The sequence below is a fragment of the Dendrobates tinctorius genome, unplaced genomic scaffold (assembly GCF_039654945.1).
Source record: "Dendrobates tinctorius isolate UK_male_01 unplaced genomic scaffold, ASM3965494v1 ptg000197l, whole genome shotgun sequence".
NCBI lineage: Eukaryota > Metazoa > Chordata > Amphibia > Anura > Dendrobatidae > Dendrobates > Dendrobates tinctorius.
Genome location: NW_027361864.1, coordinates 449343 through 463197, shown reverse-complemented (window position 1 = coordinate 463197; position 13855 = coordinate 449343). Strand labels below are relative to the sequence as shown.

General features: G+C 62.4%; 18 non-coding genes across 18 annotated transcripts; all 18 read right to left on the bottom strand.

Moving 5' to 3' along the window:
* Nucleotides 1-161: 161 nt before the first annotated feature.
* Nucleotides 162-325, bottom strand: LOC141056672 (U1 spliceosomal RNA). Its single transcript, XR_012221873.1, has one exon. It is a non-coding gene; the product is annotated as a U1 spliceosomal RNA (small nuclear RNA).
* A 621-nt stretch (nt 326-946) lies between these two features.
* Nucleotides 947-1110, bottom strand: LOC141056559 (U1 spliceosomal RNA). The gene has a single exon (XR_012221771.1). It is a non-coding gene; the product is annotated as a U1 spliceosomal RNA (small nuclear RNA).
* Nucleotides 1111-1737: 627 nt separating this feature from the next.
* On the bottom strand, nt 1738-1901 carry LOC141056558 (U1 spliceosomal RNA). Its single transcript, XR_012221770.1, has one exon. It is a non-coding gene; the product is annotated as a U1 spliceosomal RNA (small nuclear RNA).
* A 627-nt stretch (nt 1902-2528) lies between these two features.
* LOC141056557 (U1 spliceosomal RNA) lies at nt 2529-2692 on the bottom strand. The gene has a single exon (XR_012221769.1). It is a non-coding gene; the product is annotated as a U1 spliceosomal RNA (small nuclear RNA).
* A 627-nt stretch (nt 2693-3319) lies between these two features.
* LOC141056555 (U1 spliceosomal RNA) lies at nt 3320-3483 on the bottom strand. Its single transcript, XR_012221768.1, has one exon. It is a non-coding gene; the product is annotated as a U1 spliceosomal RNA (small nuclear RNA).
* A 630-nt stretch (nt 3484-4113) lies between these two features.
* LOC141056554 (U1 spliceosomal RNA) lies at nt 4114-4277 on the bottom strand. The gene has a single exon (XR_012221767.1). It is a non-coding gene; the product is annotated as a U1 spliceosomal RNA (small nuclear RNA).
* A 636-nt stretch (nt 4278-4913) lies between these two features.
* Nucleotides 4914-5077, bottom strand: LOC141056553 (U1 spliceosomal RNA). The gene has a single exon (XR_012221766.1). It is a non-coding gene; the product is annotated as a U1 spliceosomal RNA (small nuclear RNA).
* A 636-nt stretch (nt 5078-5713) lies between these two features.
* On the bottom strand, nt 5714-5877 carry LOC141056551 (U1 spliceosomal RNA). Its single transcript, XR_012221764.1, has one exon. It is a non-coding gene; the product is annotated as a U1 spliceosomal RNA (small nuclear RNA).
* A 633-nt stretch (nt 5878-6510) lies between these two features.
* On the bottom strand, nt 6511-6674 carry LOC141056550 (U1 spliceosomal RNA). Its single transcript, XR_012221763.1, has one exon. It is a non-coding gene; the product is annotated as a U1 spliceosomal RNA (small nuclear RNA).
* Nucleotides 6675-7310: 636 nt separating this feature from the next.
* LOC141056671 (U1 spliceosomal RNA) lies at nt 7311-7474 on the bottom strand. Its single transcript, XR_012221872.1, has one exon. It is a non-coding gene; the product is annotated as a U1 spliceosomal RNA (small nuclear RNA).
* Nucleotides 7475-8095: 621 nt separating this feature from the next.
* Nucleotides 8096-8259, bottom strand: LOC141056549 (U1 spliceosomal RNA). Its single transcript, XR_012221762.1, has one exon. It is a non-coding gene; the product is annotated as a U1 spliceosomal RNA (small nuclear RNA).
* A 627-nt stretch (nt 8260-8886) lies between these two features.
* LOC141056548 (U1 spliceosomal RNA) lies at nt 8887-9050 on the bottom strand. Its single transcript, XR_012221761.1, has one exon. It is a non-coding gene; the product is annotated as a U1 spliceosomal RNA (small nuclear RNA).
* A 627-nt stretch (nt 9051-9677) lies between these two features.
* On the bottom strand, nt 9678-9841 carry LOC141056547 (U1 spliceosomal RNA). Its single transcript, XR_012221760.1, has one exon. It is a non-coding gene; the product is annotated as a U1 spliceosomal RNA (small nuclear RNA).
* Nucleotides 9842-10468: 627 nt separating this feature from the next.
* LOC141056546 (U1 spliceosomal RNA) lies at nt 10469-10632 on the bottom strand. The gene has a single exon (XR_012221759.1). It is a non-coding gene; the product is annotated as a U1 spliceosomal RNA (small nuclear RNA).
* A 639-nt stretch (nt 10633-11271) lies between these two features.
* Nucleotides 11272-11435, bottom strand: LOC141056544 (U1 spliceosomal RNA). Its single transcript, XR_012221758.1, has one exon. It is a non-coding gene; the product is annotated as a U1 spliceosomal RNA (small nuclear RNA).
* A 636-nt stretch (nt 11436-12071) lies between these two features.
* Nucleotides 12072-12235, bottom strand: LOC141056543 (U1 spliceosomal RNA). Its single transcript, XR_012221757.1, has one exon. It is a non-coding gene; the product is annotated as a U1 spliceosomal RNA (small nuclear RNA).
* A 624-nt stretch (nt 12236-12859) lies between these two features.
* LOC141056542 (U1 spliceosomal RNA) lies at nt 12860-13023 on the bottom strand. Its single transcript, XR_012221756.1, has one exon. It is a non-coding gene; the product is annotated as a U1 spliceosomal RNA (small nuclear RNA).
* A 636-nt stretch (nt 13024-13659) lies between these two features.
* LOC141056541 (U1 spliceosomal RNA) lies at nt 13660-13823 on the bottom strand. The gene has a single exon (XR_012221755.1). It is a non-coding gene; the product is annotated as a U1 spliceosomal RNA (small nuclear RNA).
* Nucleotides 13824-13855: the final 32 nt, after the last annotated feature.

Below are 13855 nucleotides of genomic sequence, written 5' to 3'. Positions count from 1 at the left end.
TGGCAGGCCTCCCCCACAAGGGGGAGCCAAAGGCCACAACTGACGCCGCTTTGAGCTGCTCCAAAGTATTCTAGCTCTGGCAACAGGTGTGACGTGACGTGCGGCTCTGCCAGAGCACGTTTCTTTCGGTGGGTCGGCTTCTGTCTTTGACCAGAGGAAATCAGGGGAAAGCGCGAATGCAGTCCCCCACTACCACAAATTATGCAGTCGAGTTTCCCGCATTTGGGGAAATCGCAGGGGTCAGCACACCCGGAGTGCAATGGATGAGCCTCACCCTGGGAGAACCACCTTAGTGATCATGGTATCTCCCCTGCCAGGTAAGTATGAGTTGGGGCCCGCCGGTCCGACGAGCGGCCCTCCGACGCAGCTCTCCAACATCGCGGAGTCTCGTGCCCGAAGGGGAGGGGGTGTCTTGGCGTAGGGCGCAGGCCGCCCGGAGGCTCGTTGAGTGGGAGGCGCTGGCTGGCGCCCGGTCCAACCCCCACGGGGCAGGCCGAGCTCGACTGAGTCCCAAGCCGTCCAAGATGCCCAGCAGCAGCCAGAGTCATTTGCATGTAGGGCCATTGGCTCCACCCCAGCCTCGCTCACGCCGCTGCTCCCACCCGGGGAACATGCAGACAGCTCCAGCTGCTGCTGCTGCTGCTGCCCCCCTCCTCCTCCCGGCCCAGTGGCCAAGTGAATAAGACGCAGGCGAGCTGATCAATCCCCACCAGCCCAGGGAGCCCCAAAAGCAGCAAGGAACAGACAAGCCAAGCAAAAAGACACACAGCGATGCACGGAAGTTGTGGCAGGCCTCCCCCACAAGGGGGAGCCAAAGGCCACAACTGACGCCGCTTTGAGCTGCTCCAAAGTATTCTAGCTCTGGCAACAGGTGTGACGTGACGTGCGGCTCTGCCAGAGCACGTTTCTTTCGGTGGGTCGGCTTCTGTCTTTGACCAGAGGAAATCAGGGGAAAGCGCGAACGCAGTCCCCCACTACCACAAATTATGCAGTCGAGTTTCCCGCATTTGGGGAAATCGCAGGGGTCAGCACACCCGGAGTGCAATGGATGAGCCTCACCCTGGGAGAACCACCTTAGTGATCATGGTATCTCCCCTGCCAGGTAAGTATGAGTTGGGGCCCGCCGGTCCGACGAGCGGCCCTCCGACGCAGCTCTCCAACATCGCGGAGTCTCGTGCCCGAAGGGGAGGGGGTGTCTTGGCGTAGGGCGCAGGCCGCCCGGAGGCTCGTTGAGTGGGAGGCGCTGGCTGGCGCCCGGTCCAACCCCCACGGGGCAGGCCGAGCTCGACTGAGTCCCAAGCCGTCCAAGATGCCCAGCAGCAGCCAGAGTCATTTGCATGTAGGGCCATTGGCTCCACCCCAGCCTCGCTCACGCCGCTGCTCCCACCCGGGGAACATGCAGACAGCTCCAGCTGCTGCTGCTGCTGCCCCCCTCCTCCTCCCGGCCCAGTGGCCAAGTGAATAAGACGCAGGCGAGCTGATCAATCCCCACCAGCCCAGGGAGCCCCAAAAGGGCCAAAGGCAGCAAGGAACAGACAAGCCAAGCAAAAAGACACACAGCGATGCACGGAAGTTGTGGCAGGCCTCCCCCACAAGGGGGAGCCAAAGGCCACAACTGACGCCGCTTTGAGCTGCTCCAAAGTATTCTAGCTCTGGCAACAGGTGTGACGTGACGTGCGGCTCTGCCAGAGCACGTTTCTTTCGGTGGGTCGGCTTCTGTCTTTGACCAGAGGAAATCAGGGGAAAGCGCGAACGCAGTCCCCCACTACCACAAATTATGCAGTCGAGTTTCCCGCATTTGGGGAAATCGCAGGGGTCAGCACACCCGGAGTGCAATGGATGAGCCTCACCCTGGGAGAACCACCTTAGTGATCATGGTATCTCCCCTGCCAGGTAAGTATGAGTTGGGGCCCGCCGGTCCGACGAGCGGCCCTCCGACGCAGCTCTCCAACATCGCGGAGTCTCGTGCCCGAAGGGGAGGGGGTGTCTTGGCGTAGGGCGCAGGCCGCCCGGAGGCTCGTTGAGTGGGAGGCGCTGGCTGGCGCCCGGTCCAACCCCCACGGGGCAGGCCGAGCTCGACTGAGTCCCAAGCCGTCCAAGATGCCCAGCAGCAGCCAGAGTCATTTGCATGTAGGGCCATTGGCTCCACCCCAGCCTCGCTCACGCCGCTGCTCCCACCCGGGGAACATGCAGACAGCTCCAGCTGCTGCTGCTGCTGCCCCCCTCCTCCTCCCGGCCCAGTGGCCAAGTGAATAAGACGCAGGCGAGCTGATCAATCCCCACCAGCCCAGGGAGCCCCAAAAGGGCCAAAGGCAGCAAGGAACAGACAAGCCAAGCAAAAAGACACACAGCGATGCACGGAAGTTGTGGCAGGCCTCCCCCACAAGGGGGAGCCAAAGGCCACAACTGACGCCGCTTTGAGCTGCTCCAAAGTATTCTAGCTCTGGCAACAGGTGTGACGTGACGTGCGGCTCTGCCAGAGCACGTTTCTTTCGGTGGGTCGGCTTCTGTCTTTGACCAGAGGAAATCAGGGGAAAGCGCGAACGCAGTCCCCCACTACCACAAATTATGCAGTCGAGTTTCCCGCATTTGGGGAAATCGCAGGGGTCAGCACACCCGGAGTGCAATGGATGAGCCTCACCCTGGGAGAACCACCTTAGTGATCATGGTATCTCCCCTGCCAGGTAAGTATGAGTTGGGGCCCGCCGGTCCGACGAGCGGCCCTCCGACGCAGCTCTCCAACATCGCGGAGTCTCGTGCCCGAAGGGGAGGGGGTGTCTTGGCGTAGGGCGCAGGCCGCCCGGAGGCTCGTTGAGTGGGAGGCGCTGGCTGGCGCCCGGTCCAACCCCCACGGGGCAGGCCGAGCTCGACTGAGTCCCAAGCCGTCCAAGATGCCCAGCAGCAGCCAGAGTCATTTGCATGTAGGGCCATTGGCTCCACCCCAGCCTCGCTCACGCCGCTGCTCCCACCCGGGGAACATGCAGACAGCTCCAGCTGCTGCTGCTGCTGCCCCCCTCCTCCTCCCGGCCCAGTGGCCAAGTGAATAAGACGCAGGCGAGCTGATCAATCCCCACCAGCCCAGGGAGCCCCAAAAGGGCCAAAGGCAGCAAGGAACAGACAAGCCAAGCAAAAAGACACACAGCGATGCACGGAAGTTGTGGCAGGCCTCCCCCACAAGGGGGAGCCAAAGGCCACAACTGACGCCGCTTTGAGCTGCTCCAAAGTATTCTAGCTCTGGCAACAGGTGTGACGTGACGTGCGGCTCTGCCAGAGCACGTTTCTTTCGGTGGGTCGGCTTCTGTCTTTGACCAGAGGAAATCAGGGGAAAGCGCGAACGCAGTCCCCCACTACCACAAATTATGCAGTCGAGTTTCCCGCATTTGGGGAAATCGCAGGGGTCAGCACACCCGGAGTGCAATGGATGAGCCTCACCCTGGGAGAACCACCTTAGTGATCATGGTATCTCCCCTGCCAGGTAAGTATGAGTTGGGGCCCGCCGGTCCGACGAGCGGCCCTCCGACGCAGCTCTCCAACATCGCGGAGTCTCGTGCCCGAAGGGGAGGGGGTGTCTTGGCGTAGGGCGCAGGCCGCCCGGAGGCTCGTTGAGTGGGAGGCGCTGGCTGGCGCCCGGTCCAACCCCCACGGGGCAGGCCGAGCTCGACTGAGTCCCAAGCCGTCCAAGATGCCCAGCAGCAGCCAGAGTCATTTGCATGTAGGGCCATTGGCTCCACCCCAGCCTCGCTCACGCCGCTGCTCCCACCCGGGGAACATGCAGACAGCTCCAGCTGCTGCTGCTGCTGCTGCCCCCCTCCTCCTCCCGGCCCAGTGGCCAAGTGAATAAGACGCAGGCGAGCTGATCAATCCCCACCAGCCCAGGGAGCCCCAAAAGGGCCAAAGGCAGCAAGGAACAGACAAGCCAAGCAAAAAGACACACAGCGATGCACGGAAGTTGTGGCAGGCCTCCCCCACAAGGGGGAGCCAAAGGCCACAACTGACGCCGCTTTGAGCTGCTCCAAAGTATTCTAGCTCTGGCAACAGGTGTGACGTGACGTGCGGCTCTGCCAGAGCACGTTTCTTTCGGTGGGTCGGCTTCTGTCTTTGACCAGAGGAAATCAGGGGAAAGCGCGAACGCAGTCCCCCACTACCACAAATTATGCAGTCGAGTTTCCCGCATTTGGGGAAATCGCAGGGGTCAGCACACCCGGAGTGCAATGGATGAGCCTCACCCTGGGAGAACCACCTTAGTGATCATGGTATCTCCCCTGCCAGGTAAGTATGAGTTGGGGCCCGCCGGTCCGACGAGCGGCCCTCCGACGCAGCTCTCCAACATCGCGGAGTCTCGTGCCCGAAGGGGAGGGGGTGTCTTGGCGTAGGGCGCAGGCCGCCCGGAGGCTCGTTGAGTGGGAGGCGCTGGCTGGCGCCCGGTCCAACCCCCACGGGGCAGGCCGAGCTCGACTGAGTCCCAAGCCGTCCAAGATGCCCAGCAGCAGCCAGAGTCATTTGCATGTAGGGCCATTGGCTCCACCCCAGCCTCGCTCACGCCGCTGCTCCCACCCGGGGAACATGCAGACAGCTCCAGCTGCTGCTGCTGCTGCTGCTGCTGCCCCCCTCCTCCTCCCGGCCCAGTGGCCAAGTGAATAAGACGCAGGCGAGCTGATCAATCCCCACCAGCCCAGGGAGCCCCAAAAGGGCCAAAGGCAGCAAGGAACAGACAAGCCAAGCAAAAAGACACACAGCGATGCACGGAAGTTGTGGCAGGCCTCCCCCACAAGGGGGAGCCAAAGGCCACAACTGACGCCGCTTTGAGCTGCTCCAAAGTATTCTAGCTCTGGCAACAGGTGTGACGTGACGTGCGGCTCTGCCAGAGCACGTTTCTTTCGGTGGGTCGGCTTCTGTCTTTGACCAGAGGAAATCAGGGGAAAGCGCGAACGCAGTCCCCCACTACCACAAATTATGCAGTCGAGTTTCCCGCATTTGGGGAAATCGCAGGGGTCAGCACACCCGGAGTGCAATGGATGAGCCTCACCCTGGGAGAACCACCTTAGTGATCATGGTATCTCCCCTGCCAGGTAAGTATGAGTTGGGGCCCGCCGGTCCGACGAGCGGCCCTCCGACGCAGCTCTCCAACATCGCGGAGTCTCGTGCCCGAAGGGGAGGGGGTGTCTTGGCGTAGGGCGCAGGCCGCCCGGAGGCTCGTTGAGTGGGAGGCGCTGGCTGGCGCCCGGTCCAACCCCCACGGGGCAGGCCGAGCTCGACTGAGTCCCAAGCCGTCCAAGATGCCCAGCAGCAGCCAGAGTCATTTGCATGTAGGGCCATTGGCTCCACCCCAGCCTCGCTCACGCCGCTGCTCCCACCCGGGGAACATGCAGACAGCTCCAGCTGCTGCTGCTGCTGCTGCTGCTGCCCCCCTCCTCCTCCCGGCCCAGTGGCCAAGTGAATAAGACGCAGGCGAGCTGATCAATCCCCACCAGCCCAGGGAGCCCCAAAAGGGCCAAAGGCAGCAAGGAACAGACAAGCCAAGCAAAAAGACACACAGCGATGCACGGAAGTTGTGGCAGGCCTCCCCCACAAGGGGGAGCCAAAGGCCACAACTGACGCCGCTTTGAGCTGCTCCAAAGTATTCTAGCTCTGGCAACAGGTGTGACGTGACGTGCGGCTCTGCCAGAGCACGTTTCTTTCGGTGGGTCGGCTTCTGTCTTTGACCAGAGGAAATCAGGGGAAAGCGCGAACGCAGTCCCCCACTACCACAAATTATGCAGTCGAGTTTCCCGCATTTGGGGAAATCGCAGGGGTCAGCACACCCGGAGTGCAATGGATGAGCCTCACCCTGGGAGAACCACCTTAGTGATCATGGTATCTCCCCTGCCAGGTAAGTATGAGTTGGGGCCCGCCGGTCCGACGAGCGGCCCTCCGACGCAGCTCTCCAACATCGCGGAGTCTCGTGCCCGAAGGGGAGGGGGTGTCTTGGCGTAGGGCGCAGGCCGCCCGGAGGCTCGTTGAGTGGGAGGCGCTGGCTGGCGCCCGGTCCAACCCCCACGGGGCAGGCCGAGCTCGACTGAGTCCCAAGCCGTCCAAGATGCCCAGCAGCAGCCAGAGTCATTTGCATGTAGGGCCATTGGCTCCACCCCAGCCTCGCTCACGCCGCTGCTCCCACCCGGGGAACATGCAGACAGCTCCAGCTGCTGCTGCTGCTGCTGCTGCCCCCCTCCTCCTCCCGGCCCAGTGGCCAAGTGAATAAGACGCAGGCGAGCTGATCAATCCCCACCAGCCCAGGGAGCCCCAAAAGGGCCAAAGGCAGCAAGGAACAGACAAGCCAAGCAAAAAGACACACAGCGATGCACGGAAGTTGTGGCAGGCCTCCCCCACAAGGGGGAGCCAAAGGCCACAACTGACGCCGCTTTGAGCTGCTCCAAAGTATTCTAGCTCTGGCAACAGGTGTGACGTGACGTGCGGCTCTGCCAGAGCACGTTTCTTTCGGTGGGTCGGCTTCTGTCTTTGACCAGAGGAAATCAGGGGAAAGCGCGAACGCAGTCCCCCACTACCACAAATTATGCAGTCGAGTTTCCCGCATTTGGGGAAATCGCAGGGGTCAGCACACCCGGAGTGCAATGGATGAGCCTCACCCTGGGAGAACCACCTTAGTGATCATGGTATCTCCCCTGCCAGGTAAGTATGAGTTGGGGCCCGCCGGTCCGACGAGCGGCCCTCCGACGCAGCTCTCCAACATCGCGGAGTCTCGTGCCCGAAGGGGAGGGGGTGTCTTGGCGTAGGGCGCAGGCCGCCCGGAGGCTCGTTGAGTGGGAGGCGCTGGCTGGCGCCCGGTCCAACCCCCACGGGGCAGGCCGAGCTCGACTGAGTCCCAAGCCGTCCAAGATGCCCAGCAGCAGCCAGAGTCATTTGCATGTAGGGCCATTGGCTCCACCCCAGCCTCGCTCACGCCGCTGCTCCCACCCGGGGAACATGCAGACAGCTCCAGCTGCTGCTGCTGCTGCTGCTGCTGCCCCCCTCCTCCTCCCGGCCCAGTGGCCAAGTGAATAAGACGCAGGCGAGCTGATCAATCCCCACCAGCCCAGGGAGCCCCAAAAGGGCCAAAGGCAGCAAGGAACAGACAAGCCAAGCAAAAAGACACACAGCGATGCACGGAAGTTGTGGCAGGCCTCCCCCACAAGGGGGAGCCAAAGGCCACAACTGACGCCGCTTTGAGCTGCTCCAAAGTATTCTAGCTCTGGCAACAGGTGTGACGTGACGTGCGGCTCTGCCAGAGCACGTTTCTTTCGGTGGGTCGGCTTCTGTCTTTGACCAGAGGAAATCAGGGGAAAGCGCGAATGCAGTCCCCCACTACCACAAATTATGCAGTCGAGTTTCCCGCATTTGGGGAAATCGCAGGGGTCAGCACACCCGGAGTGCAATGGATGAGCCTCACCCTGGGAGAACCACCTTAGTGATCATGGTATCTCCCCTGCCAGGTAAGTATGAGTTGGGGCCCGCCGGTCCGACGAGCGGCCCTCCGACGCAGCTCTCCAACATCGCGGAGTCTCGTGCCCGAAGGGGAGGGGGTGTCTTGGCGTAGGGCGCAGGCCGCCCGGAGGCTCGTTGAGTGGGAGGCGCTGGCTGGCGCCCGGTCCAACCCCCACGGGGCAGGCCGAGCTCGACTGAGTCCCAAGCCGTCCAAGATGCCCAGCAGCAGCCAGAGTCATTTGCATGTAGGGCCATTGGCTCCACCCCAGCCTCGCTCACGCCGCTGCTCCCACCCGGGGAACATGCAGACAGCTCCAGCTGCTGCTGCTGCTGCTGCCCCCCTCCTCCTCCCGGCCCAGTGGCCAAGTGAATAAGACGCAGGCGAGCTGATCAATCCCCACCAGCCCAGGGAGCCCCAAAAGCAGCAAGGAACAGACAAGCCAAGCAAAAAGACACACAGCGATGCACGGAAGTTGTGGCAGGCCTCCCCCACAAGGGGGAGCCAAAGGCCACAACTGACGCCGCTTTGAGCTGCTCCAAAGTATTCTAGCTCTGGCAACAGGTGTGACGTGACGTGCGGCTCTGCCAGAGCACGTTTCTTTCGGTGGGTCGGCTTCTGTCTTTGACCAGAGGAAATCAGGGGAAAGCGCGAACGCAGTCCCCCACTACCACAAATTATGCAGTCGAGTTTCCCGCATTTGGGGAAATCGCAGGGGTCAGCACACCCGGAGTGCAATGGATGAGCCTCACCCTGGGAGAACCACCTTAGTGATCATGGTATCTCCCCTGCCAGGTAAGTATGAGTTGGGGCCCGCCGGTCCGACGAGCGGCCCTCCGACGCAGCTCTCCAACATCGCGGAGTCTCGTGCCCGAAGGGGAGGGGGTGTCTTGGCGTAGGGCGCAGGCCGCCCGGAGGCTCGTTGAGTGGGAGGCGCTGGCTGGCGCCCGGTCCAACCCCCACGGGGCAGGCCGAGCTCGACTGAGTCCCAAGCCGTCCAAGATGCCCAGCAGCAGCCAGAGTCATTTGCATGTAGGGCCATTGGCTCCACCCCAGCCTCGCTCACGCCGCTGCTCCCACCCGGGGAACATGCAGACAGCTCCAGCTGCTGCTGCTGCTGCCCCCCTCCTCCTCCCGGCCCAGTGGCCAAGTGAATAAGACGCAGGCGAGCTGATCAATCCCCACCAGCCCAGGGAGCCCCAAAAGGGCCAAAGGCAGCAAGGAACAGACAAGCCAAGCAAAAAGACACACAGCGATGCACGGAAGTTGTGGCAGGCCTCCCCCACAAGGGGGAGCCAAAGGCCACAACTGACGCCGCTTTGAGCTGCTCCAAAGTATTCTAGCTCTGGCAACAGGTGTGACGTGACGTGCGGCTCTGCCAGAGCACGTTTCTTTCGGTGGGTCGGCTTCTGTCTTTGACCAGAGGAAATCAGGGGAAAGCGCGAACGCAGTCCCCCACTACCACAAATTATGCAGTCGAGTTTCCCGCATTTGGGGAAATCGCAGGGGTCAGCACACCCGGAGTGCAATGGATGAGCCTCACCCTGGGAGAACCACCTTAGTGATCATGGTATCTCCCCTGCCAGGTAAGTATGAGTTGGGGCCCGCCGGTCCGACGAGCGGCCCTCCGACGCAGCTCTCCAACATCGCGGAGTCTCGTGCCCGAAGGGGAGGGGGTGTCTTGGCGTAGGGCGCAGGCCGCCCGGAGGCTCGTTGAGTGGGAGGCGCTGGCTGGCGCCCGGTCCAACCCCCACGGGGCAGGCCGAGCTCGACTGAGTCCCAAGCCGTCCAAGATGCCCAGCAGCAGCCAGAGTCATTTGCATGTAGGGCCATTGGCTCCACCCCAGCCTCGCTCACGCCGCTGCTCCCACCCGGGGAACATGCAGACAGCTCCAGCTGCTGCTGCTGCTGCCCCCCTCCTCCTCCCGGCCCAGTGGCCAAGTGAATAAGACGCAGGCGAGCTGATCAATCCCCACCAGCCCAGGGAGCCCCAAAAGGGCCAAAGGCAGCAAGGAACAGACAAGCCAAGCAAAAAGACACACAGCGATGCACGGAAGTTGTGGCAGGCCTCCCCCACAAGGGGGAGCCAAAGGCCACAACTGACGCCGCTTTGAGCTGCTCCAAAGTATTCTAGCTCTGGCAACAGGTGTGACGTGACGTGCGGCTCTGCCAGAGCACGTTTCTTTCGGTGGGTCGGCTTCTGTCTTTGACCAGAGGAAATCAGGGGAAAGCGCGAACGCAGTCCCCCACTACCACAAATTATGCAGTCGAGTTTCCCGCATTTGGGGAAATCGCAGGGGTCAGCACACCCGGAGTGCAATGGATGAGCCTCACCCTGGGAGAACCACCTTAGTGATCATGGTATCTCCCCTGCCAGGTAAGTATGAGTTGGGGCCCGCCGGTCCGACGAGCGGCCCTCCGACGCAGCTCTCCAACATCGCGGAGTCTCGTGCCCGAAGGGGAGGGGGTGTCTTGGCGTAGGGCGCAGGCCGCCCGGAGGCTCGTTGAGTGGGAGGCGCTGGCTGGCGCCCGGTCCAACCCCCACGGGGCAGGCCGAGCTCGACTGAGTCCCAAGCCGTCCAAGATGCCCAGCAGCAGCCAGAGTCATTTGCATGTAGGGCCATTGGCTCCACCCCAGCCTCGCTCACGCCGCTGCTCCCACCCGGGGAACATGCAGACAGCTCCAGCTGCTGCTGCTGCTGCCCCCCTCCTCCTCCCGGCCCAGTGGCCAAGTGAATAAGACGCAGGCGAGCTGATCAATCCCCACCAGCCCAGGGAGCCCCAAAAGGGCCAAAGGCAGCAAGGAACAGACAAGCCAAGCAAAAAGACACACAGCGATGCACGGAAGTTGTGGCAGGCCTCCCCCACAAGGGGGAGCCAAAGGCCACAACTGACGCCGCTTTGAGCTGCTCCAAAGTATTCTAGCTCTGGCAACAGGTGTGACGTGACGTGCGGCTCTGCCAGAGCACGTTTCTTTCGGTGGGTCGGCTTCTGTCTTTGACCAGAGGAAATCAGGGGAAAGCGCGAACGCAGTCCCCCACTACCACAAATTATGCAGTCGAGTTTCCCGCATTTGGGGAAATCGCAGGGGTCAGCACACCCGGAGTGCAATGGATGAGCCTCACCCTGGGAGAACCACCTTAGTGATCATGGTATCTCCCCTGCCAGGTAAGTATGAGTTGGGGCCCGCCGGTCCGACGAGCGGCCCTCCGACGCAGCTCTCCAACATCGCGGAGTCTCGTGCCCGAAGGGGAGGGGGTGTCTTGGCGTAGGGCGCAGGCCGCCCGGAGGCTCGTTGAGTGGGAGGCGCTGGCTGGCGCCCGGTCCAACCCCCACGGGGCAGGCCGAGCTCGACTGAGTCCCAAGCCGTCCAAGATGCCCAGCAGCAGCCAGAGTCATTTGCATGTAGGGCCATTGGCTCCACCCCAGCCTCGCTCACGCCGCTGCTCCCACCCGGGGAACATGCAGACAGCTCCAGCTGCTGCTGCTGCTGCTGCTGCTGCTGCCCCCCTCCTCCTCCCGGCCCAGTGGCCAAGTGAATAAGACGCAGGCGAGCTGATCAATCCCCACCAGCCCAGGGAGCCCCAAAAGGGCCAAAGGCAGCAAGGAACAGACAAGCCAAGCAAAAAGACACACAGCGATGCACGGAAGTTGTGGCAGGCCTCCCCCACAAGGGGGAGCCAAAGGCCACAACTGACGCCGCTTTGAGCTGCTCCAAAGTATTCTAGCTCTGGCAACAGGTGTGACGTGACGTGCGGCTCTGCCAGAGCACGTTTCTTTCGGTGGGTCGGCTTCTGTCTTTGACCAGAGGAAATCAGGGGAAAGCGCGAACGCAGTCCCCCACTACCACAAATTATGCAGTCGAGTTTCCCGCATTTGGGGAAATCGCAGGGGTCAGCACACCCGGAGTGCAATGGATGAGCCTCACCCTGGGAGAACCACCTTAGTGATCATGGTATCTCCCCTGCCAGGTAAGTATGAGTTGGGGCCCGCCGGTCCGACGAGCGGCCCTCCGACGCAGCTCTCCAACATCGCGGAGTCTCGTGCCCGAAGGGGAGGGGGTGTCTTGGCGTAGGGCGCAGGCCGCCCGGAGGCTCGTTGAGTGGGAGGCGCTGGCTGGCGCCCGGTCCAACCCCCACGGGGCAGGCCGAGCTCGACTGAGTCCCAAGCCGTCCAAGATGCCCAGCAGCAGCCAGAGTCATTTGCATGTAGGGCCATTGGCTCCACCCCAGCCTCGCTCACGCCGCTGCTCCCACCCGGGGAACATGCAGACAGCTCCAGCTGCTGCTGCTGCTGCTGCTGCTGCCCCCCTCCTCCTCCCGGCCCAGTGGCCAAGTGAATAAGACGCAGGCGAGCTGATCAATCCCCACCAGCCCAGGGAGCCCCAAAAGGGCCAAAGGCAGCAAGGAACAGACAAGCCAAGCAAAAAGACACACAGCGATGCACGGAAGTTGTGGCAGGCCTCCCCCACAAGGGGGAGCCAAAGGCCACAACTGACGCCGCTTTGAGCTGCTCCAAAGTATTCTAGCTCTGGCAACAGGTGTGACGTGACGTGCGGCTCTGCCAGAGCACGTTTCTTTCGGTGGGTCGGCTTCTGTCTTTGACCAGAGGAAATCAGGGGAAAGCGCGAACGCAGTCCCCCACTACCACAAATTATGCAGTCGAGTTTCCCGCATTTGGGGAAATCGCAGGGGTCAGCACACCCGGAGTGCAATGGATGAGCCTCACCCTGGGAGAACCACCTTAGTGATCATGGTATCTCCCCTGCCAGGTAAGTATGAGTTGGGGCCCGCCGGTCCGACGAGCGGCCCTCCGACGCAGCTCTCCAACATCGCGGAGTCTCGTGCCCGAAGGGGAGGGGGTGTCTTGGCGTAGGGCGCAGGCCGCCCGGAGGCTCGTTGAGTGGGAGGCGCTGGCTGGCGCCCGGTCCAACCCCCACGGGGCAGGCCGAGCTCGACTGAGTCCCAAGCCGTCCAAGATGCCCAGCAGCAGCCAGAGTCATTTGCATGTAGGGCCATTGGCTCCACCCCAGCCTCGCTCACGCCGCTGCTCCCACCCGGGGAACATGCAGACAGCTCCAGCTGCTGCTGCTGCCCCCCTCCTCCTCCCGGCCCAGTGGCCAAGTGAATAAGACGCAGGCGAGCTGATCAATCCCCACCAGCCCAGGGAGCCCCAAAAGGGCCAAAGGCAGCAAGGAACAGACAAGCCAAGCAAAAAGACACACAGCGATGCACGGAAGTTGTGGCAGGCCTCCCCCACAAGGGGGAGCCAAAGGCCACAACTGACGCCGCTTTGAGCTGCTCCAAAGTATTCTAGCTCTGGCAACAGGTGTGACGTGACGTGCGGCTCTGCCAGAGCACGTTTCTTTCGGTGGGTCGGCTTCTGTCTTTGACCAGAGGAAATCAGGGGAAAGCGCGAACGCAGTCCCCCACTACCACAAATTATGCAGTCGAGTTTCCCGCATTTGGGGAAATCGCAGGGGTCAGCACACCCGGAGTGCAATGGATGAGCCTCACCCTGGGAGAACCACCTTAGTGATCATGGTATCTCCCCTGCCAGGTAAGTATGAGTTGGGGCCCGCCGGTCCGACGAGCGGCCCTCCGACGCAGCTCTCCAACATCGCGGAGTCTCGTGCCCGAAGGGGAGGGGGTGTCTTGGCGTAGGGCGCAGGCCGCCCGGAGGCTCGTTGAGTGGGAGGCGCTGGCTGGCGCCCGGTCCAACCCCCACGGGGCAGGCCGAGCTCGACTGAGTCCCAAGCCGTCCAAGATGCCCAGCAGCAGCCAGAGTCATTTGCATGTAGGGCCATTGGCTCCACCCCAGCCTCGCTCACGCCGCTGCTCCCACCCGGGGAACATGCAGACAGCTCCAGCTGCTGCTGCTGCTGCTGCTGCTGCCCCCCTCCTCCTCCCGGCCCACTGGCCAAGTGAATAAGACGCAGGCGAGCTGATCAATCCCCACCAGCCCAGGGAGCCCCAAAAGGGCCAAAGGCAGCAAGGAACAGACAAGCCAAGCAAAAAGACACACAGCGATGCACGGAAGTTGTGGCAGGCCTCCCCCACAAGGGGGAGCCAAAGGCCACAACTGACGCCGCTTTGAGCTGCTCCAAAGTATTCTAGCTCTGGCAACAGGTGTGACGTGACGTGCGGCTCTGCCAGAGCACGTTTCTTTCGGTGGGTCGGCTTCTGTCTTTGACCAGAGGAAATCAGGGGAAAGCGCGAACGCAGTCCCCCACTACCACAAATTATGCAGTCGAGTTTCCCGCATTTGGGGAAATCGCAGGGGTCAGCACACCCGGAGTGCAATGGATGAGCCTCACCCTGGGAGAACCACCTTAGTGATCATGGTATCTCCCCTGCCAGGTAAGTATGAGTTGGGGCCCGCCGGTCCGACGAGCGGCCC